The following is a 24,890-nucleotide window of genomic DNA, read 5'->3' as shown; positions in this document are numbered from 1 at the left end:
ACCAACTGATCTTAATTCTAAACTTCTAGAATTTCTAATGCTAATTCAGGGAACAAAAATTACTAATGCTAGTACAGAGAACTAAAATTACTAACTGATATTAAATAAAATCACTAAGTAAACTATTTTAAACTAAATAAAAGAATAACTAAAATAGAAGAGTTAAGAGCTCATTAAAAAGGCTGTCACTTTGTGGCCATGTTGCTCTGCCTCCCCAAGGTACTTCAAATTTATGTTGGAAATGTGGACAACATGAAGGATCATTTTATCACGCCTGGTGAACTTGTAAAAAAGCCAGAAATATCTGGGTTCAAATACATATAATGATACAAAGAATGTTAAAGATCAACATTCAATTGAAATCAGAACTTTCTTGCTGGGATTAATGGACAGCCAATTAGAAAAGATAACATTGTTTTTGTATATGATTACTGCTGTGATATTATATGTGCAAAAATGGAAAGACCCTGAAATATCCACAATGGAGGAATGGTTGGTGAAGATGACAGAATGAGCAGAGATAATTCAAAATGAGCTTGTTTGATTAGAGAAAGAACAACTGCATTTATCATTGACTGGAAACCCCTTATGGACTTTTTGCTGAAAAAAGAGAAAAATGGACTTCTGATTTATGGGTTTGACAATTAGAAAGGGTAACTTATGGAAAGAAGGAAATTATGATGTAACTTTAGAGAGAGAGGGCAAAATATAAATGTAGTTATAACCACTGTCAAGAAGATTGGAAGCCGTTTCTTTATAATCTTTTCCTTTCCTTTCCTTTCCTTTCCTTTCCTTTCCTTTCCTTTCCTTTCCTTTCCTTTCCTTTCCTTTCCTTTTCTTTTCTTTTCTTTTCTTTTCTTTTCTTTTCCTTTTTTCTTTTTTCACTATTGACTATTTTTCTTTATTATCTTTATTTTCTTTTATGGTTTTTACTTTGTTAAAAATATCTTCAATAAAAATTATTTTAAAAGAAAAGAAGAAATGGCAATTGTTTCTTACATTCATCCTTTTGGCAATTCATCCTCCTGAGAAATCATTGTAGTGATCCATGATGGAATGGCTGCAGCTTGGATAATCTGTTGCTTGGGTGAAACCAAAGGCAACTTCTTAGCTTTCAACGGGCTGTGTGAGGGTATTGTTTTCTCAGAGCTTTGATCAAAGTGTTCCTTCAAAGTAAAGCTGCAAAGTGTATCTGCTTCTAAGTGTCAGAGTGGGGTGGTTGTCCTAGTTTCTTTGGTATGTGCAGAAGCCCTTGTTGTCAAATCAAAAACCGGCCAATTTGAATCTGACTCACCTTGATCAAGATGAGCAATTTGCCTTTGCAAAATGAACTGCCATCTTGGGCCAGGGTATCATGCTGAGGAAAAACAACTCCCTTCTGCAAAGCAAAGTGCCTCATTGAGGCAGATTGCAACCGGTCCTTTCAACGCACATATTCCTGAGCGCTAGAACATCAAAATGGGAACATGAGTGTCATGATGTCATAATGCAAATGGCATGATTGTGTAATAATATCATGACATCTGATGCCCCATGTAAGTCATGTCATTTGTATGCTGAAATCATGATGCATGTGTTGTCACTTGCTCCCCTTTGCCACACTCTCAGATGCCCATCTGCTAAATCTATATTATTTGAACAGACAATACAAAAGTCAAGTTAGCAATGCAAAAAAGTTAACCATCTAAAAAATATTTGAATGAAACTTCTCAAACAGGCAGTAATAATTTCTGTTGCCAGAGAAAGGATGGTTTGCATCAATGTTTTATAGAAATGTGTCTGTTTTTTAATATGAACTTCTGTGGAGACTTTAATGCACTCCAAGGCTTGAATAGCACAGCATTCTGAAACTTGTGAAGATCTCTGTATTACATGACTACATGTCAAATTCCTTCTCCCCAATTCCATTTTTCAGGCACATGTTCTTAATGCCTAGATGCCTTTATCATGATATTAAGGGCTAGAACTAGTCCATCCTTAGTTCATGTATTGAGTTTCCATGCAGCTTGAATAGTGTTTTCATGAAATTAAACTTGACAGATTAATCAATCCCAGTTTGTGCTCCCTCAAGTGTCCATCTGCGTACGTTTGTATGGGTAAAACTTAATTAACACATTACAAGAAATGGGAAAAAAACTGTACTGAAAGATAATAATTAGGGACAGGGAGGTCTCGTCAGTAGTGAATTCATAAGTTCCACTCTACTTTCTAAAGAAGATTTTCTACAAAATACTAACCCGTTGTGTCCTATAGTCAGTGCTGCAGTATAGAAGCATAAGTCTCTCAGTTAAAGCTTTCAGGATCATGTATACCCAGCAATGTATTCTTGGTGCTCTTTCCAGACTGGTGGGTTGTAACAGCTGGATCAAATTTCACCAATCTTCTATCCTCCAGACGTGTTAGGACCCAACTCCCAGAATTCCCAGCCACCATCCCCAATTGTAAGTTGTAGTTCTAACATCAAATTGGGGAAGGAGTGTCTAGATCGCCACTATTATGTTGCAAACTGCAAATAGCAAGATACAGATTTGCAGTGTGATCCTTATCCCCAGACCCAGCCACAAAGAGGCAACTATTCCTGATGGCTGCCCAACAACAGTTGCATTTCTTTACTATTTGTCCAAACTCCACTTTTGGTAGAATTTTCTTTGAAGTTGGCTTTTATGAGTAATGAGACCAGAAGATATTTGCAAGCATTTGGTCACATTATCTATTTCAGTATTAACCTTTTTTCTTTCAACTACAGAGATGTTTTTGATAGTGTTTACATGCTTTGAGCTTGGAAGCAAAGTAGAAATCCATCCCCCCCCCCCCGCCCCCAAGTACAAATAAAAATAGTCATTCATCATTCTGATGCAAAACAATCTGGGCACAGTTCATTCATGTTAGCTGTGAGGTACCTGAAAACAACACTGCCTCTGCTTAAGCATATTGTAAGGTCTCCTTCAAGTCTGACTCAGCTCATCCATCTGGTTTTGGTGGACTCAGTATAGAAATGATTTGCCATTGCTTTCTTGTGGAATTTATTTTTCTTGACTTCTCAGTCAAAAGTTCTAACTAGTGCTAACCAGGTCCAACCTTGTTTTCAAGATAAGCTAAGGTTAACTAGTTGCTGCTCCCTAACTGGACACTTAAACATAAACAGTAATGCAAATTAAAGTAGAAAATCCCATTTCTTCAATATCTGTTTGTTTGTTTATTTATTTATTTATTTATTACAAATTATATGGTTGCCCATGTCAGGTTCATGACTCTCGGCAGCTAACAATGTTAAAAAATATAAAGGCATAAAAACCAGAAAAGACAAAGTAACAGACATAAAAACAGGAGCCAAGGTAAAAACAGATCCATCAGTCACAATTAGCCTAACCAATGCATAGGCTCAGCCTCCAGGCCCTGTGACAAAACCAAGTCTTTAAGGCCTTACCAAAAGCTGACAGGTTCAGGCCAATCTAATCTCTGGGGGGATGATGTTCCAAAGGTGGGCACCATGATGTCTTTCATGGATATGATCCATGTTATGCTTTCAGTAACTCTATACTGTAGAGTAACGTGCCTGCGATCACCTATGTGAGCATGACTAAACAAGGCTTTGAACCCAGTATTCCAGACATTTCAAAACTTTGAAAGAAGAAAGCCATATTTCTATTTAACAAAAATGATAGGATTGGGAAGTATAAATAAATTAAAAAAAAAAAACTTGTTGGGATGATTTATCTCCATTATAAATGCATGCTGATTTTATACTACTTCAACCATTCCGACAATATTATTCGTTGAGAATTCTTTTAGAAACACATAATCTTACTCCATTTCACAGATGGCGATAGGGATAGTGTAGATGGTAATTTTTTTTTTCGGTTAGAAAGTATATATATTTGATTTTATTCTGTTTTGGAAAGGCTATACATTTCATTATATGTGTTGCTGGTATGTTTCTGGATGCTAGTGTGACACTTGTGGTACAGGGACCATAGAAACCAACAGACAAATTGACTCAGTTTACATCTCCTGAACCTTGATGCAAACACTAATGCACTTACACACTGAAATTTGTACTTCCTTGGCATGACACAGTTTAATACCATAATTTGATTTTGTTGTAAGGAAAACCAAACTATTTTCCCCATTGTCCATGACAGCTTTATAAACATATTTTCTAAAAGGTTTGTGTGGCTGATGGCAATTGAAAGAAATGTATTTTCCAGTTATCACAGTTCCTTTTCATTTCATTTCATTTTATTATGCTAAATTAATCAGGCAAAAAGCGAAGTACAAACATACGTATAACAGCCTTAAAGGGTCAGGGTTATTGCAACATTCATAACCATAGCAGTAAAAAAGTAAAAGTTTTAAAAATGGCTTCCTCAGAACTGGGCTGACCAGAGCAAGGATTTTGTGAGAAATTCCGTTTACCATCATCTGACCATCAAACAAACAAAAGGTTTAGATGCTATGTTTAGACTGAGTTATCTCACACTGTAAGCTTTTCTTGGATAAACAGGTAAAAGTTATACTGAATCTGTAACCCAATATTTCCCATAATTGTTGTGTAGTAGTATGCGCAGCAACTGAAACATATCTCTGAACAAACAGGGATTCCACTGTTTGCCAAGATTTCAGAGGGGCTAGATAATGGCTCATGACGAGCCCAAAGAGGGCCTCAGTTCTGAAGTTTCTTGTTCCAGACATAACAAATAAGTTCTTGCTGATCTTATGAAATTAAGCAGAGATAGACCTGGTTAGTACCAGAAAAACCAAGCTAGACTGGGAAGTAAAACAAACAAACAAACACTTCCCAGAAAAAGCTGATGGCAAATGAATTCCATATTTCTGCCAAGGATATATTCATGAAGTCATCATGATTCCAGCTCAACTTTGAGGAGATTCACCTTTTTTGAACACTCATCACTAGTCTGATGTATAGAATGTGATACTAATTATTACTGAAGTATTGATTATGGGTGGATCCTTTCTCCTCCCTCAAACAAAATCAGTAAGGCGGCTTAGAGAAGGATGGCTTGAATTATGTATCCTAACACAGCTTCCTTGTGAGTAGAGAAATGATTGTAACATTAATCATTTTGACCTTAGAAGAGGACTATAATGGACATTGCTGATTTGCTGCAATTCATCCCCATATACAGCATTTAAAGTAAATGATAATTTTCATGACATGGGCCCAATATTTGTGGCACTAATATTGTAAATATTCACTGTAAATTTTCGCAGCTGACGGCAGCCGATTTTCTACATTTTCTCTGGAAGGGCAGAGCTAGGGCCACAGGGGAGAGAGGAATGATATACTGTCAAACAAAGGGGTAGTTTTGAATTCATGGGGGATGTTGGCAAGATAGTTTTGGAGGAATTAGCATTTTTCAAGTTTAGAATGCCAGTGTAAATGAAACTTAAGTTGGCTTTTAAAACGGAATATTCTGTTGAAGAAAGGGGAATATTATGCTTCTAGGATTTGATGGTTTTCTGCCAGATTTCCATGGTGTGATCTTGGGATTCTAAAGAAGATATTTTGGGGTTCAAATGCAGCTCAGAGCCCCAGGTTGTCTAGCCCTGTTTTGTTAGTATATCAAGATTCTTCTGCACTGAAGAATCTCTATAAATTATTAGAATCAGGATTTTGGATGTCCAAAATAAATGATTGAATTTGGTCCTCATGTCCATTATTTACTAGAAAATATTAAGTTTACTGGGATGCCCAGTTTTTGTTTTGGGGACATTAAGGATTCTTTCAGATGAAATCAAGTTCCATTGAAGTGCAGTGTCTTCTTGGCGTATAGTCCTTTGTTTTTGTGTGTGTATGTGTACGTACATGCATGGGGCTTATGTGTTTATAAATATTGGAAACTGCAAAAAGATTTCTAACACACAGGTTTCGTACCTGATAATATAATTTCTTCCAAAGATCTCAAAACCATTCATTTCTAATGAAAGTTTGATCTGCATGCCTGTATAAAGAGAGAGAAACAAAGTTTGTTTCATCTATTCATTTTTCTCTCTCTGTGTGAGGTTTTCTGGATGCGGAATGGATGAATAAATAAATACATGTGACAGACAGCTGTTACTGAAACTGAAGACAGAGAAAATAGGAAGGCAGGTCAGAGAACATATGCATAAATAGCAAATCCATCTGGAATATAAAGGGCATTCAAAACTGATATATTGCTTTGATTTACTGAAAGATTCTGTGATTTCCATGGATTAATTCTATGCTTTTCTTATCATATATATGAACCTGATGTTATTTTGATGTACATTTTGCCCAAATAATTAATAGGCTAACTTAACTAGGACACAGGACTCGTCATCATTGTACCAGGTCAATGTAAATGAACGTAACTGAGACAATAAACAGCCAAACAATAAACTACCTTTTCAATCCATCATGAAAACCATTTTGTTCATGGTGCAGCAATCACAGACAAGAACTTTTATTCTAAGATAGATTCACAGGAGGAATGTCTACTGGCAGCTTTATCCACCCTCCAAAACCCTCTGAGAATAAGAACACACAAACAATGAGGGATATTGAAGAAAGAACTACTGGAAAAAAGATATAGCAAACTGTGGACAATTACAACCTTGTAAAGTGATTTCCTCTTCTCTCAGGCAACCCAACCATGCAGACAGACTTTTAGGGGGGCATCAATAGCTGCAAGACTGCCTCAGTCCCCAATTATTGATCTTCAGCTCCTTCAGATGTTATCAGGACCACCTTGTCACTTGCATGGGTTAGATTCTGTTTCTAGAACATTGATCTAGGCTCAGGTGCCATATCCCAAATCTGAATAGCCATGTGTGTGTATCATGGCATTTTTGCTCCTTGTCCTGATTTTATATGATCGTCTATAATAAATATGCTTGCTTTTGATATGATGCATGTTAAAATGAAGCATGCTTCTATGCAAAGCAACATAGCAGAATGCTGTAAAGCTTTCAGCCTTTATTTTGTGAGAAGGCAACTAATTTTGAGAAAGCTTCTGTAAACTGGATGAATACTTGCTTCAGCATGAACATTCTATATGGGAAGATTTTGGTCGGAAATCCAAACCCATCCTAGTCCTACCCCTGACCTATATTTACAACATTTTGGAGATGTCATAATTTTTCAGCCACAGCATCCCAAAAGACTTTTTAAAATGTTCAACTGTACAGTTGTATAATATTTTCGACTCAAATAAGCCTGAGTTCTTGCCTTTAGGGATTGCTGTTCAATTATCTTAGCACAATCTGTGCCAAGACCCTGGGCTTTGTTTTTGTTTTCTATAGTCAGTCTTTACTTCCTCTCAACAAAGTTCTGAAATTTCACCTCCAGAACTTATTACCTGGTCGCTGGCATTGTAGGTATCATTGTTTGCTTCACTTCTAGATTGTAATTCTCCTTGTTAGCTATTAATGAAACACAGGAGGAGGCTGGAGATACAGGTCAGCAAATAGTCTAACCATTTTATAATGGGTGAGATTATTACTGTGGTTGCCCAGAGTCATAACTGGTGAGTTAGGTGGCCATAGAAACTGATAAAATAAATCAATAAATCAAATAACTGGATACTGAAATGCTCTCTCAAACTTCGGAGCCAAATCTGGAAAACCAAGTTATATGGACAATCCTAAATCAGTCTGAAAGTTAGCTAATAAAGGGAAGCCAACAATAAACTGACATGGTTTATCACAAAATTGTGGTTGGTCCTATTTTTTTTTTCTTTTAAAAAGAGAACCTTAACAGACACTAAGATTTTTTCATAGTGACTAGATTTATGCAATAAATATTGATCATGCCTTCCATTTCTTTCTCAGTTGTAAGAATTGGCATAGTGTGTTATATTTAGATTGTTTATCTTCATTCCCATTTTAATTCATATCATTATATCCATCCCTGCTCCTTTCTTTGTTTATTAGGGGCTTTATATTACAAGCCTAAGGAAATTCTGTTAAACGAATTGCCTGCCCTTTGCATGAGCATTTTGAATGACATAGCTAATTATTGACAATTAACAAGATGCTAATTATACCTTCAAATTACAGTCCTACTAAGCAAAATAAAACTCATTTATGAGAGAGGAAAAATGTTAAAGGCACAAACACTACATCAAACCAAGCAACACAAATAAATAAATAAATGGCAACTGATAAAAGTATGAATCAGTCAGATTGTTGAACACATCACACAGCTTGCCAACCTGGATGAACGCCACATTCATTTTTTTTTCCTATGAGACTGCACAAGTAAGAGTGGCTATATGCATATCTTCAGAAGCACAACTTAACAGTGTTGTTTCTATTCAATTAAGGAAACAAAGCATCAGAAAATGCGTTGATCAACATTTCAGGACAGTTCATTTAATAGGAAAAGTAAACATAAATGCAGTGTTAACGTCAGCAACAACACAATGCAAAATGATTTATTGTGAGAACCTGATTAGTTTTAGTTTTGTAAAAAACAAACAGAGGTATAGACAATAGGTGCCTTATTCTACAATGCGTAATCCAAAAGCAGATGCTTGCAAGAAGCATGCAAACAGGAATGGGAAGAGTTCTGTTTGCTGGGTCTTTTAAACCAGTTAATTCACATTTCCCAGATTAGTAACAACAATGTTCTTCTGATTCTGCACAGCTCCAAATGTTGCAGCATTCCCAGCCCAGAAATTCCATTAAACAAATACAACATGTTATAAACAAACACAAAATGCTATTTTAATGTTTACTACTGATATGGAAATTGGACTGAGCAGACTTGATGGAATATATAGGAAATTAAATGGATCAGTAACAGACTAATTATAAGATCTGAACTTGGTTTGTTTTTCTAAAATATAATTAGCATGTAGCAGATGCTTCTAGTCTTACCTGCAATTATATCAGAGGAAGTTAGATATAGGAAAACCTAGCCAGTCCTGATGCTCTGATATCCAATGAGCTACTGTCAAATTTGAAATAACACTGTTTTATAGAAAGTTCAGGAATTCTAAAATCAATATGTTGTCAAATCAATCCACAGTTCTCACAGAAAACAAAAATGACCAGCCTCAAATTATCATATTTTGAACACATTGTGGAAAAACCTGGCTTTCTTGAAAAATCTATAATGCTGGGAAAGGTAGAAGGAAAAAGAAGAGGAGGAGGACCATCAGCAAGACACAGTGGGACTCAGTTACAACAGTGATGGATACACCTCTGGAAGACCTGAAGGACCAGATTGGGAACAGATCATCTTGGAGAAGGTGTATCTATGTGGTTACTATCAATGTGATTGCATATAATTACTGTTGTCCTGATAGTTTCTCCCCTGACATGCAGAATGTATGCTTGTTCAGTATTTCCACACATATCATTGATTATGCAGCTAAATATATCCATCTATCCATCCATCCATCCATCCATCCATCCATCCATCCATCCATCCCTTAGTATCTAGGGGTACTACTAACATCCTGTTGTGCAATATAAGATTGAAGCACAGAGCAAATTTGGAATATTCAAGACTGTTACACAGAGATGCTCATCTAGTCTGTGACTGGGCAGCTCACAGTCTCTGAGGCCGTATTCCACCAAAGACTCCTCTTTGGCCATTGAAAATTGGCTGTAATATATTTTGCCACCAATTTCAGCTCTGTCGGTTTAGGACTTTGACTTCCCAATGTGTGTTCTCATGTGTAGTAAAGTTGAAAAAGAAAGGTGATTTTTACCCACATCAGTGAGTTAGTAATTGTTTCCTTTCTTCTTTGGCTGGCTTATATTAACTTACCAGGACGAACCTGAACTTAAGCAAAGCTTTGCTTTTCCATTAGTGTGGAAGATTATTGCCTTCAGACTCTGTGTTACATGACTTCAGTGAGTGACTAATAATAGGCCAAGCCCATTTTCCTTCTTTGGCCCTATCTCCTTTGCCTGACTTAGCAAGCATACAGGAGTGAACAGACTGGTTGCTAAACATCAATATGGCCCCATCATTTCTTTCCTTACTTTAAGGCAGGGATGGCCAACCTATGATCTGTGGACTAAACGCAGCTCTCTCCTTACACCCTTTTTGTGCCCCCCCCCCGCCCCCCGTGAACATCCCAAAGCTATGCTGTCAATTTGATGGAAAATCAACAGGTTTTCACAGTGATTTTATATATAATTTATATTCTTATATATATTTGTGTGTCTGTGTGTGCTCTAAATTAGGTCCGCTAAGATATCTGTAGGCTTTAGGGCACCTATTTTATAAAAATAGAAAGCCTCTAAATCCCTTAATGCTAAATCAATCAATCCAGCTCTGGCTTCTTCCATGATTTCTCCACACCATTGCCATGCTCTCTTTGTTCTCAGAGGCTGGGAAAAATGTTTTTTAAAAAACTGTAATGTCTGGCTGGAAAATGCTTGCCTGCTCCTGTCCTTGAGATGGCTGTTTTAATTCTATTATTCTTTTTTAGTAAATAGCAGGTTAAATTCTACACAGCCTTGACATTTTGGAGACCTTTACATTTTAAGGCCAAACTATTCATTTCATCTGAAAATCAAAGATGGATGGTGGTCTCTTTTTGGAATATAAGCAAGATGTGGGTCAGCAGCCCTTGCTTCTTCTGGGAGGTTGTAAACTAATAAGCCTAAATGCAAAGGCTAAATTACAAAGAACAACATTATACAGAATCTTATCCTATTTCTACCCTTTCCCTCTTCTGAGTCACGATCACCAGTTCAGATACGTAGGAGACTCCCGACAGAGCTTATCTTCAGAAACTCTGTCTCCATTCATATCAGCCATTGCAGTCCTGCATAATAATTAGTCCTTTACTGGAAGGGGCGTGCTGTGAGTAAAGGACTTGCTACGTACTTTGTTACGGACAAAGGTGTTCACAGGATCCAGCCCTGTCATCAGAATGACGAAAGCAGCCTTGTGCCATCCCAGTGGAAGCTCCGCCCCTTTCGTATGCATACAAAAGAGGATGGGCTTGCACTGCGTTCATGCAATGCTGCTTTCAGCAATTGCCCCAGGTGACCTCTCCACAAGACGCCTCTGAATATGGGGCGTGGCTTTTTCCATTTGGTTATAGGGCTACTGCATATTTGGTAGCTGAATATACTACATTATTTTAAAACTAATTAATATGCAAGATTATACACGGACCTTGTTAATCCGGGCGATGTCTGAGCCGGCACGACTCTCTTAGTTCGTGTCACTCTCACATTCGAGGTAGGCAGGTGAAGCGTTAGGGGGTCTTTGCCCAAGGACCCCTACTGGTAAGGTAGGTACCAGTCAGGATTTGAACCCCGGTCTCCTGCATCAAAGGCAATGTTCTAACCACTATGTAATCCAGCCGCTATTATCTCTATCTCTATCTCTATCTCTATCTCTCTCTATCTCTATCTCTATCTCTATCTCTATCTCTATCTCTATCTCTATCTCTATCTCTATCTCTATCTCTATCTATCTCTATCTCTATCTCTATCTCTATCTCTATCTATCTCTATCTCTATCTCTATCTATCTCTATCTCTATCTCTATCTCTATCTCTATCTCTATCTCTATCTCTATCTCTATCTCTATCTCTATCTCTATCTCTCTCTATCTCTATCTCTATCTCTATCTCTATCTCTATCTCTATCTCTATCTCTATCTCTATCTATCTCTATCTCTATCTCTATCTCTATCTCTATCTCTATCTATCTCTATCTCTATCTCTATCTCTATCTCTATCTCTATCTCTATCTATCTCTATCTCTATCTCTATCTCTATCTCTATCTATCTCTATCTCTATCTCTATCTCTATCTCTATCTCTATCTATCTCTCTATCTCTCTATCAACAGTAATACTCAGTGCAATATAAATCATAAAATAAAATCTCATAAAATGAGATAAAGAATTACAGTAATTTCTATATGAGCAATTGAAGACTATGTTAAAAGAAGCCCAAATTTTGGATGCGGTATCAAAATTACCAATTTGTCAGCAGGCATAGAAGAAAAAAGGAAACAAAACAAACTTCTTTTTTTACACTGAGAATGTTTTCAGTCTGAATTTATTGATGTCACAGGTATTCAAGCAATTGCCAATAAAGGCTCCAAAGAGCCAGTCTCAATTAACTTCATTAAGGAAACCAGATAGTTTAATCAATATGTATGTTTTTACAAATGGGTTGGCAAATATGTGTGATGTTTGCTTTCTTCTGACATTTAGGGAGAGAGGGGGATTTTCTTTTCCCCCTGCTGCTTCAATTCACTTCAGATATCACATTGCATATGCTGCCCATCTCTCTGGCAGGCTGTTTTATGATTTTCATTATTTTGGCATTCTCTACCTACCCATTTAGACCAAAGGGCCATGCCTTTTTTGGGTATCACCAACATCAGGAACATTTGAAAAGGGGACAGAATTTGGCCAATTATCTTAGAATCAGGAGAATGGTAGATCTGTTTGCTTAGCAAAGGAAAATGGTGGTCAAAAGCCATTGTTTTGGTTTTGTGGGGTGAATAAAAGCAGCAATACCAAGGCTTTTAAGGGATCTCTTAATCTAAATTTAAAACCTCCTTTTTCTCAGGGTTGGGGTTAAGCTGAAAAATCTATCCTGTTGCCCATTTTTTTCAGGACAAAAAATGAGGCACTCTTTCTTTGACAGGGCATTCATTCTGTGTTGGGGAGAAGATGGAGCTGGGCTCTCCAGAGTTGGGAAATTGGAATATATTTGCCCTCTCCAACTCTCTTGTCCCAAAGTTATCACCATTGAATTAAATTCTGTAATTTTTAATGTGCAGAAGGGGAAATGATTAAATACCCAAGGAGTACTCATGTTAACAATATTAAACTGATATAATATAATTTTAAATGAATTCAATTTAAACCAAATCATTTTTGTTCTGATCCTCCCTTTCCTTTTTCTTGCTATCAAATGGTCAAATGTAGTCAAATGTGTCATTCTTCCTGCACTCAAAAGAGTCGTGCGCTCCAGTTTTAAACAATATCTATAAAGCAGCAGCAACTATTTCTTTTTAACTCAGTCATCCAGCAAGCTGGCATGGTCTTGGATATTGCTGTATTTTGAATTATTCCATATTATGATGTAGTACTATTTCACCATACATTAGAGATAGATGACTTCTGGAACATGGAGGGCCTCCACCTGAGAGGTCCGACTGTTAAGGAGATATTGCTTGGATTGGGAAAATGTTTCCATGTTTTGCAAGACACTTTCAAAACCAGTAATAATTTTGGATTTGCAGAAACTGGAACTTGAAGGCAAGGCTTGTTAAAGATTTCAATTCTGACTTTGGCAAATCCAAAATTGACTGAGCTTGGCACTAAATAAGAAACAGGGATCAAATGAGGACTAATCTTCCAACTATGCCAGTGTTGTCCAAACTTGGCCATTTTAAGATGAGTGGACTTCAACTCCCAGAATTCCCCAGCCAGCCATCTTAAAGTGGCCAGGTTTGGACAACACTGAACTATGCTTTTCAGGGAATCAAGCAAACAAACTAAACATGCAGAGAAGGTACTTTCAACTAGCATTTGAAGAGACCATTTCCAGAAAGGACCTACAACTTAAATAAAGAATGGCCTTGACCAAGGAGGAAAAGCTTGCTAATGAATATAGTATTATATTAAGTGGTATGTGGGATTTCTATTTTAATTCTACCTCAAGCTATTAAAATAGTGCCTTGATGATGTTAAAGAGCTCTAAAGTAGGATACTATATTTCTTATCACTGTAATATGCAAAGCAAGAGAAACAAGTTCTGTTGAAATGCTCCACGCAAACATATATGGGGCTGCAGTGCAAGAGTAAGAATGAACCATATATGAATGTTAAATTATGCTCTTATACATTCTATGTAACTCAAAGCTGTGTAACTCAAAGCTGAAAAGATGTGTTAGGATTTTCAGCAATCTTTTTATTAGCCCAGGCTGTTAGTGTGTTTTTCCCTGTGTTTCAGAAATGTTGACTAGTCATACTTCTGGCAATATAATTTCCATAATGCATAATAAATTACTGTTCTATTTCTATTTTAAGTAATAGCATGTTATTATTCAGAAATCTGTCTTGTCCATTTCCATTATAGCTAGCGCATAATGGCGGATACATTCAGTTTGTGAATTATTTCACTTCTGTTTTTTTTTTTTTTTACTGGACCTCTGTTGCTTCATTTAGGATCTGTTGCTGCCTGGACCTGGGCTGAATCTGTATGCTGCTATGGATCTAGTTTTTTACTTGGGCTAAGTCAAGTACTATATTGGATCTGTGGAAAAATAAACGTTTTTTGGCCTAAAGTTATTATGGGGACAAACTTCATGAAAGATAAATGTGGTGAATAAATAATAGGCATTTTTTGAAGGAGATGGAGCACATTTTTATTTTTAAGCTTAGTATAAAATATCTTGCTGAGCTCATTTGATAGTGAAAAGGAATGTAGCTACTATTATCCTTGTACTATTGTACTATTGTACTATTTTAATTGTGTTTTCAAGTCAGAGAGAGAGACAGAAAGAGACAGAAAGAAGGAACAATGGCTACTTTTTTTTGATAACTAATAGTTTAAGCTTGTCAGCAGGATTGTCTCAAGCTTCACAAACAGAGCCAGTCAGGGACATCCTGTTAATTTTCTTGACACTGTGCAAAATATATGATGTCTTGTTTTTCAACCATCACACCATTTATTTGTTCATTCTGGCCAAGGTTCAGACAAGTCAACATTCCACCAAGTTAGCTACTGCTGGCACAGGATAGTTCTTTTGCCACAACAAAATGTAAAATGATGGTAACTGTCTGCTTGTAGTAGTATTGAAATCCACTACTAGGAAAAACATAAAGGACTGCCAACAAATGTTGTCTATTATAATCTAAATGCAAACATACTGACGGGAAGATCCATATGTGCATGCACACATGACTTTACCATTATGTCTAATATGGAAATCCGAGTTCTTATATTACCCAAAGCAAAGATCATAATTGAAATGTCTGTTGAGCAAAGGGCCACAATGCAAAACCCATAACTGCAAAACTTAAACCAAAACATACAAAGAGCAGAGACATGCTGTGCAGTTCTTGCAGAACTATTTCACTTCAAACAGACCCTATTTGAAGCTTTACAGCAGTCATGGGTAGCTGTTGTCCACCGTTAATTACAACTGAATACATTCTTGATTCCAAAGACTGCTTGGTATTTCTCAATAGAATCGATGCAAAATAAATCAGGATTTTTCCTTTGGCAACCAGTTGTCTGAAGCCAGCTCTAGATAGTACAATTGTGCATGATTCTGAAATGAATTGGCAGAAGTATTGCTGACTTTGTGTGAGGACAATACCTCTTTGCTATTTGTGAAACAAGGCTGCTCCCATATGAGCCTGGATAAAAGGTGTCACTGATTTAAGAGTCTCCTGAACTTTAATGAATGGATTCCTTAAAGCAGCAACATCTTTTTTCAACTTCTCTCCAAAGCCTGAAGAAAGTTGGATTCTTTTAATGAAGAGCAGAAAGATGCTATTGAGCAAGATCCAAAACTTCTTCCAAGTTATTTTCAAAATGCATCCAGCCAGACTAGGTAAGAGCTGTGATTCATGTTTCTGGCTTACAGGCACCTTTGTATTCAAGACCACAAATTTAGAGGTTATGTTATTAAACTGTACAAGAATTAGGGTCCGATATAGTTTTAACAAAACAGAATCCTACTCTAAAAGGTCTGAGAAAGAAATATGAGATATCTCTTCCTAAGTCTAAATGCTTCCTGTAGAATAGAGACATAGGCACTAGGCAAATTGTGAAGAATGCAGTTGCTCACTGCTAGTGGACTAGTATAATCATAGCTGGACATTTCTAAAAAAAAAAAAAAACAATGGAGGAATGGGTGGTGAAGATGATAGAACTTGCTGAGATAGCCAAATTGACCTGTTTGATTAGAGAAAAGAGAGTATTTACATTTATTGCTGAGTAAAAACCCCTTATGGACTTTTTGTGTAAAACAGAAAAAAATGAACTTATGATCCATGGTTTTCACAATTAGATAGGATAGATTACAGAAAGAAGAAAGTCATGATATAACTTGAGAAAGAGAAAGAGATAAATTTATAATTGCGGTTATAATTGCTGTAAAGAAGTTCGGAAGCTACTTCTTTATATTTTTTCCTTTCTTTTCTATTTTTCTTCTACCTATTTTCCTTTCCTTTTTCTTTTTGCACTTTAGCTTTCTCTTTTATTTCTTCCTTTTTCTTTCTTCCTTCTTACTCTATTTTAGCTTGTATTAATTTTTACTCTTGTTTTTAAAACTTTCAGTAAAATTATATTTAAAAAAGACATTTCTTAAAAAAAAACAACAACTGTGCTATAATTTTTTGATCCAGACCACTCACATTCTCCTGATATTTCCCCTGAAACCACTATATTCTGTCAAAACTCCTTAAAATATTTCAGTGCCTAGTCAACTGTAAAGGCGGCATTATTTTAAAATTTGACATAAGTATGCACAAAATCCACCATTACTCAGGACTCCCTCGTAACAAAAACAATATGCATTAAATTATGTAGCCTGCCTTAAGGACAATTGTGCTTGCACATGCAAATCTACTGATTTCCAGTGTGAACCTGAAAATGCCTCAAGGTGCTTTCCAAATTCCTCCTCTTTCTTCTCTCGTTGCCCCCCGTGAGTGCCAGCTTAAATTCAAGGAGAAGAAAAAGGAGATCTATACCAGCCCCATTCTGGGTGGAATGTGTCATCTTAGGTGAACCTGTTGGGCACAGAAGCCAGTTGTCCATGCGGGCTCATCAGCCCCTCTCTTTTAGAATAAGCAACATAATGCAAAGCACTGAGAAAGAGTAAAAAGGGGTTAGCAAAAGAGATAAAGGAAAAGAAAAAATCTAACTAAATCTGGGTTACAGCAGCACCATTTGCGATTCCTCTTTATAACTTCTTAACCTTACAAATCATCCTTCTTTCCACTATGTCCAAACAGCCATGGGTTGTTCTTTGAACTTCTCACCTCTTTTTCATTCTTATCCCTATCTATTCTTGTTTTACTTCTTGAGAAACACATTCTCATTGAATTCAACTTATTTTTATTTTTCTCCTGGCATACCCACTTTCAGTTTTTGTATCATAAAGTAGATAAAAACATATTCTCATGCATAGCCATTTTCACTTCTTTTGGCAAACATTCATTCCTTGCAACAGATCACTACCCACCACCTTTCTATCAGCTTTTCTGGATCTTAAAATGTCTTCATTCCTTTTCACATCTTTATTAAACAAGCTATCAAGGTACACGAATCCCTCTAATTTTTCACCTTTTATGCATATCAAGCAATCATTCACTCCATTTTCCTGTCAGTAAGATTATTTTGAACACATTAAATTGCAAATCCGTATTCTTATTGCATCATAGAATCTAACACTCACTGTAAATCATTTGGGATCTAAGCCAACAGCACGGCATTATGTGCCCACTAAAGGACACATAAGTTAATGTTCCCAACCAGGACTCTTCTAAAATTACCACAAACATTCCTTATACAATTATATGTACTTGGTTAAGCAACCAAGTAGATATTACACATCCTTGTCTTATGCCTGGATGAGTGTTGAATCATTTGCTAAGAATTGCATTTATTTTTACACTTGCTTGATTGCCTCACATGCTGCTCTTATCATATTCAGCAATCAACATACAAATACATATTTCTGCAAAACATTCCCTAATTCAAAGTTATTCATTTTATCATATACTTTCTCTAAATCAACAAACATACATTAAACTTCCCTACTCACATTCATACATTTCTTAATGGCCTACTGAAAAGCAAATATCTGGCCTGCACACCCTTGCCCAACATCAAGTCACACTGCACTTCCCAATTTTTTTCTCCACCCCTGTACTATTTAAATCTGATTTGGACACGTATCGCATTCATTTCAATTGTATTCTTTGGCTTACCATCATCATTATCGTCGTCGACATCATCCCCATACAAATCTCTAAAATGTTCTTTCCAGCTTTCCCCCAGTTCAGTTTCATCCCAAAATTTTCATCACTTTTATTCTTAATTCCACTGACTCTGCTGAAGGCTCCTTATTTAACCCCTTTCACCCCTACCTCCACCACCCCCCATCTTAATTATTCCTTGGTCCCTTTCACTAGATCTTTTGCAGCTGTCTTTTCCTTTATATACACATTACATAGTATTTTTTCTTGCCCTCATTTTTTGCTGCAATCTCTTACATATATGTTTTTCTTATCCACTACCTTTTTTACTTCATCATTCCTCCAAGCATCCTTTTTCATACTTCTCATTAGACTATGCATTTCCATGGCAGTGTGTAATATAATTCTTTCAATTCTTTTTCAAGAGGCTTCTACATCATTTTGTCTCATGTTCACTTTCAATTCATTCTTTGAGGATATTAAACTGTCTTCTAATACTTTTTTGTAGAAGTCTTATAATTTCTCTTCCTATAGTTGCTCTACTTCCATTCTAGCTGTGTTCACTTTTTTCTGTTCTTCCATATCCATTTGCCTGAATATCCATTCTTGACATTACCAAATAATGGTCTATGTGACATTCAGAATTTCTTATCTCTCTTGTGCTCTTCACTAATTTTCTGAATCTTTCATCATAATCAAATCAGTCATAATATTAAATTATTTCCTATTTCATTTGTATATGTGAATAGACTTAAACCATTTTTGAAGTAGCCTTTTTATATATCAGATACTTATTTATCACCATTCTCATTTACTTCTGAGTTAAATAAACTCATTTATTCTTGAGTTTCTAAATGGCTGAATCACTTTTTCTATGCTCTCCTGTTTCATCCCCCCCCCAACCACTGATGTCATCCAATAGAATAACTGTTTCCCCAGATCACATTACTTCAGTATATTTCTCCAAAATCATTCCTAGTTCTTTCATTATCATCATTTACTGGAGTGTAACAAATAAACTTCATCAATTATGAATTCCTAACTTCTTAAGCACCCACAGCAATCTACATTATACCAATTCATCTCCTGAAATGCACTTTAGCTGTTTCATTCATAATTCAGTCTTTATCTTCAGTTCCATGCATGTATTAAACTGCACAAGTTTAGAGCAACTTTATTTAGAGCTATTACATCCTTTCCCTCTTTCTTAGTTCTATACACACACACACACACACACACACACACACGTGCATAGACATCTATTTTTCTTTCTTTTCTTTCATTCATGCTTTTTATGATATCTTCCTTTTACATTCCAAGTCACAATCTTCCATACAGCTTGATCATCAACAGAAGGGCCCATGAATGTTGCTCTCCACTGCCCATCATGTCTTTAGTCAATGGAGGCTTTCACATAATTCTTTTTAATAAGATAAAGAAAGAAAAGATTTGATTACTAGCACAATGCCACATGATGCATTTCCTATCAACTATAAGGACACAATATAATTGGGAACATTTTGTCCAATATGTAACCATAGCCCAATTTTACTCCAAGCATCTTCACACTACTGTATGCAAACTAGGATCTCAAGTTTAAAGATGACCTTGCAAGCAATACTCCATTGACTGCATCCAGTCAACTTGGGGATACTTGCACTCAGAAGAAATGAGAATCAGTTTCAAATAACCATATAGAAGGCCTCCCTTCCCTTGGCCAACCAGTCTGGAGCAGCTGTTCCTTGTGGAGCATCTATTCATTGCCCTGGTAGCTATGTAAACAGTTACCCAGGGAAGGGAACATATAGCTTCATCACATTATATTTTGATAGCAATATATAGAGTATTCCATCCTCCACTTTTATCTTCACAAAAATTGTATAACGTCTGAGAGCTGAGAGATAGTAACTGCCCATATCACCTAATGAACTTCCAGCATTTGAACCTGGATCTCTCCAGTCCTAGTTGAGGACAATAACTTGTTACAATCCTTATCTGAATGTTGCTGAGGATTGTGAAACAATAGCACAATGCCACATGATGCATTTTCTATCAACAATAGGAATATTTTGAGTGGTGAGCATGCAATAATGTTCTTATAAACTTATACGCAGAAGGACATGTGATGAAACTGCCTCCCAAGATATAAGTAGACAATAGAAGCAAAACTCAAGTTTTGCCTTGTTTATTTAACCTCACGTGTCAAATTACTTTGGCTCTCCACTTCACCTCACTGAATCTTCCAAACGTACTTTGATGTTTTGCTCTTCAGATCAAAATTAAAGCATCATTTTATTGTCCCATTTAAAAACAAAATGATCGAGTCAGTGCTACCTATTAAAAAAAAGGTTAATGCATAGTTTAGCCATAATAATGATAAGCTGCCATCTATACCATGTGTAGTTTCTGTTTGAGGTTCAACCTTTGGAAGCTATAAAAACTGGCTAGTATAACAGAAGTGTTTGTAATTAGAGTTAATGGAATTAGCTGAGACCACAACAGAGAAGAATAGCTCTATTCCCAGGTGGCCCCATAACAAACAAGTTTACACTTGGAATGGGAAAAATATTATAGTCCTTTGCTGCTATCCCAGAAAGCCTCTGCTCCAGAGCTGAGACACAAACAATATAATTTATAAACCGAACATATTCACTCTTTCATCTTCATTCTTTCAACATCCTTCTCATCAGAAAGACCTATTTTTAATTCAAATCATAAACAGACCTTTTGATGACTTTTTGAATGTGCAAAACAAAAAAGTTGGCTCTTGTTCCTTTTTTGCCCACCAATTGATTATGTCCGCTTATTTTGGCTGTCTCGTGGTTTTTTCCCCACCAAATGGATTAGAGTGAGGGTTGGGTTATCAATCAACGGTTGACAGTTACCTTGGTGAATGAATGTGCCTGTACTGTAATCACAACAAGGATATCACCCCAATCAATTATGGCCACGGCAGGCAAAACCTTTACAGACATGAGATTTTAACGCTAGTGGCAGACAAAAAAGGAAGAAGAGCCAAAATGTTCCTATAGCAGTAGCATAAAAACATTGCCTGACAAAATACATCACACTGGAACCAAACATATTTTGAAACATTCTCACCACAATCAAACTCTTGCTTCCTACTTTGTACCTGCAATCACTGTCGTTGTCTGTCACTGACTGGCAGCTTTCAGGTCTCATGGGAAATGGCCAGGTTTGAAAAGGGTTATTTCAAGGCAAACAGAAAAACTATTTTCCTGAAAGCAGAAAATAAAACCATACCAATCTCATCAGAATAATTAAATATGACAACCAACATTCTTTTTATTTTCAATAGTACTATTATTGCAAAGAAAAAATATGGCTTTTTTTACAGGAAATAGTCAAATTGTGGGGGAAAAAAAATAGAAAAAGTAACAAAATAACAGGATTTGCAAATTGAAGTTGAAAGACTTTGAAAGAAAAGGTCAACAATAATACCAATTGTAAGTGGAGCTCTTGGAAGTATACTAAATAGAATCACCAAATATTTGGAAGATTTAAATTTACCAGACTTGACAGCACTGACTTGCTTGGAATTTCCTACTTACTATGACAATACCTCCATGAGCCCTAAGCTTTTGGTTAGAATCCAAATCATCAGAAAATATCCAATTTAAAGACCATGACACTGATTGGATAAATAGATAATAATAATAAACTCCTCCTTCTCCTCTTCCTCAGACACACATATTCCATACCTTTATACATTTAATACTTTACTGGGAATTTCAAATTGTACTAATGCCAATAGTTAATTTATTAGAAATATATATTGCTATATATAAAAATGGGTTGGAACAATGTACACCAAATGGTGGTATAATTACTTAAAATATCATTTAACTAAAATATGTAGATGTCCTTATTTGAAACACTAATTCCAGTGAAGGTAAGTAAGTTTATTGTTGTAACCACAGGTCATAACAATGTACCATAGCATAAAATACAATAAAATAACAATAGAATCATAACATTATAAAAGAAGTAATAAAAAGAGAAACATAAGAAGGTTTAAACAAGATAAAGCCAGAGCTACAACTAAGAAGTTTAATATTTCTATATAAGTTTAAAGGACAGCAGAGCAAAAGTAGCAACCTGACTGCTAACAGCTGGAAACACATCTGCAAGAAGATGCATTCGTTCAATTCCACCCCAGAGCAATTTCACTTCAGTAACAGAGTCATACCATGGTCTGGACCCTTGTATTGTCACAACAGCAGAAGACACCATAAATACATATTTTAGTCCTGATTTGCTCTTCTTAAGGATGCCATAAATACATATTTTAGTCTTGATTTGCTCTTCTTAAGGATGCCTGTTTATCTCAGCAGGTAATTCAAGAGCTTCATTGCTTGCTTGCCACCCCCAAATCATTAATTTTATCAAGTTCTGAGTAACTCAGTTTGTTACAGTGTACAACAGTCACTTAACCTACATAGATTCTCCTTGGTTTGCTTCTGCTGACTGTTTTGTTTCTAAGAGGTTAAGGAGGGTGGGAATCTCAGAACTGTTAAGGACTTCAAAGGTGAGAATTTCATTTCTTTGTTGTATGAAGTCTTATCAATCTCTTCTTAGTCTCATGACCTCAATATCCTGCTTTAGGAATATTTGTTTAAATATTAACATTTTTTCTTTATGACTGCAGGGTAGAACAACACATGGAAAGACCTCAAGCAGGTTGACCTTAGCTCTCTGATGAATGCTTACAGTTCTCCTTTGGCTTTATTTGTAGCATTATCGCAGGCTTACAAAAAAGATTTATGCGTCTATCAAATCCTTAAATGGGATTGATTAGAGATGGCATTTCCTACTTAAGGAAAATATATGTTTTCCTATTCTTTCTATTCCCACAGTCAACTTTAGCTGCATTTGGCACAGATAACAAGAGGTGAGCAAGGAAACAATTTTTCTTTCCTTCTGTACATTCTTCTTCTTCTTCTTCTTTTAAGAAGACTCTATGAAATAGTACCATTCTCCATGGAAAAGAGACACTTCCTACTGCAATAATTAACATCAGATCTGGTAAATTTTAGTAGGTGGTTATGAAAGAAACATTTTATTACAAATCCTGTTGGGAACAATCAGTCAAGATGCTGTGTGGAATCTGTACACAGTGCTATATTCTTCCCTGCTACCAAATCTCAGAATGAAAGCATGTGGTTATTGCAGGAGATGGTCATAATTATCTTAGAGGAAGAGTTTGAGGTATGGCATCAAGTTCTTAATAATGAAATCAACATTGATGGCATTGGGCTGAGCTAACCAACTCTACAATTAAGCAAGGATATTGCTTTAAAGTAAGTATGTAAGGAGAGACCCTTTCAGCATTTCCCTGCTTCCTCTATTTCTTGAACATTATACTGTAAGAAACCGCATTATCAGACAAATCAGTATCAAATCATACTCCCTTATTCCATTTTTTTTCCTACACGAAGGAGAAAGAACAATTTTTTCAACTATTGCTTTGCATGTGGCACCAGCATTCATTATGTGAACTCTTGGCTGCCAGAAGAGAGATATCTGGAGCAAACTAAACCTGTCAGGTAGAACTGCCATTCTGGGATTTGGGATCTTGTTATGCCCTGGAAAGTACAGATGGGTCTGGTACCTCTTGCTTCTCTCCTAATTTCACCCTAATTCCAATGGTAGCTTTAAAAAAATGCCATGCATATAGAGAGAAGTAAATTTTCTGAAACAAGGAAGCTGAAGGGAAGGATGAAACTGCCCCACTGCACACAGTAGGTTCAATCCAGCTAAGGTTGCTATAATCTTATTCCAGTAACTAAAAAGAAAAATGGAAGAATAGCCACATTCTCAATAATTAAGATTTGGACGAGGACTGAGGAGAGCCAGTTTCACTTTCACCCTCAGCAACGGAAACTCAGTGAGTGACTTTTGGGTACAGATGCTGTCTCTTGGCCCAATTTACTGTAGAGAGCCACAGAGATGACCTTGGGGGAAATATGAAGAAACAGCTGCAAAATACAAAAGCATGTTTTAAACCCAGGGAAATATAGAAAGTGTAAAAAAGAAGGTTCAGCAGGCTCTACCCTAATTTACTGGGGTATAAGAGGGAGGGAAAGAGAAACACAGGTTTTCAAGATTCTGTTCTTCTGGCCCAATGTTTCTCAATCTTGGCAACTTTAAGGTGGGTGGACTTCAACTCCCAGAATTCCCCAGCCAGCACACTGCCAAAGTTGAGAAACACTGTTCTATCTTATCTCAATAAAGTAGAGATCCAGTCAAACTTGTGGAGACTGTCTCCTGAGCTGGCCCAGCTTGAAGGGCTGACATTACCTCACAGGGTGATTGTGGGGATCAAATGAAGGGAGATCCACATGCAAATTGCTTTCAGCTCCCAGGGAAGAAAGGAAAGGGGTACATCTAACACATAAATAATGTGTCATGCAATTTTGCCCCATTCTCTGGATCTATACAAGCAGTTCTGGAAATTCTGAAGTGAGAAATAAAGTAGCCCAAATTATGTAATTTCTAAATTTGCTGATCTATGTTACCATTACAGCAAAGCCATCTACATGTAGATTTATATACATGTAGATTTAAAAACAAGTCAAGCAAACTCAGTGTATTCATATTATATAAACTATGGCAAGGCCATTCACACTGATTTCTTTTTTCCCCTCACCATTCCAGCTGTTTTTCGTTAGGGCACTCTCTACTTCTTAAAATGGGATGTCCATTTGTGGGTCAGTTGAAAATAAGATATCAACTGACAGGACTCAGAGTAGATCTTCAACAAGACTGGGAAAAGAGTTACCTACAGGACAGGAAGGTTTGAAATAAAGGTGCATTTTACTGTTTTTCTGCTGCTCATGTGTAGAAGCATTCCAAGGGTTTCATAATAGAGAAATATGGGCTAACATTGAATGTGGCTATCAATAAGTAGTGTGGTGCAGCTAAGACCAGCTCCATAAAACAAATCACATCTATTTTCC

This window comes from Python bivittatus, unplaced genomic scaffold, assembly GCF_059951505.1.
Source record: "Python bivittatus isolate LINGU-HERP-01145 unplaced genomic scaffold, Pbiv_v1 ctg000020_np1212, whole genome shotgun sequence".
Taxonomy (NCBI): Eukaryota; Metazoa; Chordata; class Lepidosauria; order Squamata; family Pythonidae; genus Python; species Python bivittatus.
The sequence above is the reverse complement of the archived record's forward strand: the minus strand, read 5'-3'. Positions refer to the sequence as shown.